This window comes from Podarcis raffonei, chromosome 1 (assembly GCF_027172205.1).
Source record: "Podarcis raffonei isolate rPodRaf1 chromosome 1, rPodRaf1.pri, whole genome shotgun sequence".
Lineage (NCBI taxonomy): Eukaryota > Metazoa > Chordata > Lepidosauria > Squamata > Lacertidae > Podarcis > Podarcis raffonei.
Window position 1 is genome coordinate 42,327,944 of NC_070602.1, and position 1,746 is coordinate 42,329,689.

A 1,746-nucleotide genomic window follows, 5' to 3' on the forward strand; every position below is an offset into this window, starting at 1 on the left:
CTGGGCTCAAAATCTTAATTATTTTTGTTTGCACAGCTAATTGTGTGATTATATTATTCATACATGGACAGAGTTCCACCCACCACCCATACCAAGATCCAGGGCTCTCTGTACTTTCACACGCACACCCCATTCCCTCCATCACTAAGTACCACTGTGCTCTTCTCTGAGGGTTCACATGCGTTTCCTCAGCAGGCCAGTCCTATCCTGTAAAGAAAACAGAAGTGTGCAGTAGCTGAACAGATGTACTGAAAATGTAAAGGAACCTCTTACCAAACATTTTTGCTTACTGAATTAAATTAGAAAAGGGGCAAGGCTGTAAGTTTTCCTTGACACCAGCCTTCCACAAGCTGGTGCTCCACATGCTTTGAACTCCAACTCCCATCAACCCCAGACAGCATGCTCAACAGTCAGGGATTATGAGAGTTGTACAGTGGTACCTCGGGTTAAGAACTTACCGGTAATTCATTCCAGAGGTCTGTTCTTAAACTGAAACTGTTCTTAACCTGAGGTACCACTTTAGCTAATGGGGCCCTGCGCTGCCGCCACACAATTTCTGTTCTCATCCTGAAGCAAAGTTCTTAACCCAAGGTACTATTTCTGGGTTAGCGTCTGTAACCTGAGGTACCACTGTAGTTCAAAACATCTGGAGTACACTAGAGAGGGGATGTCAGCTTCGCACAATCCAATGTCGCCACATTATTGCTCTCTTGCTGTTTGGAGGGGTAAAGGTACCTCTAACCATTAGGTCCACTTGCACAAAAGCAGGACAACCCCCCACAGAACATCTGTGGCATGAAACGTTACAGGATTTCACCGGAAGCTGTTGGACATGTACTGCCGGGACGTATATGAATCTCAGGCTAGAGTGCAACAAGCCAAACCAAGGCAGGAAATAATGAGGTTGACTTTTTGTTTTTCGGCTAAAAAAAAAAAAAGCTGCAGGACAGGAATATACACCAAACATTTAACCCCGAGCCCCCAAAAAGAATCCCGGGAGCTATACTTTGTTAAGCGTGCAGGGAACTATAGCTTTGTGAGGGGTAAATCCCTGGATTCTTGTGGGAAGTGTTTGTGCTTTAAATTTATGGCGTGTACACGATCATTGTCTAACTACCGGGAAGGTGCGAATGGAGTGGAGAGTAGCCGGCATTGCTAAGTGTCAGTCATTACTACAGGCTGGCTTGTTCTGTCCACTTGCATTCCTGGCTCAGGGACACGTGTATTGTCACCTTTGCAAAGCAGGACACGTGTCAGCAGAGCTGCATTCCCCTATCCTTAAAGCCCAGTGACGGGAAAAGCGACACTTGGTGGCACATATTGTTTCTCAGCAGCGCTGAAGGTACAGAACCCCCGACGCCGGGTGTGTCCTAGAAATAAATACATAGGCTAGTCCCTGCAAGACTGCAACCCGAGGGTCACTTCCTTCGGATCAAGCCCCATGGAAATCTGTCCGATATAAGCCTCACTACGCATCGCTTCAAAGCAGAGCAACAACAACCAAAACATCCCCTAAACGATAACACGCCCCGTCGTGCAAAACCCTTATTAAGCCTCTCCTCGTCCGCTTCCCACAGTAGCGCAGGGCAACATCCTCCTTCAGCGCCGGAGTCGGAGGAGTCAAAGATGCTTCACTTTTCATCCTGCGCAGGCGCCGCTTCGCCGTATTTGGTGGTGGGGAGAGCCGGAGAAGCCGAGTAATTCGGCGCCTGCGCAGCGGGCTCCTTCCTCGGCTCGCTCGAACTC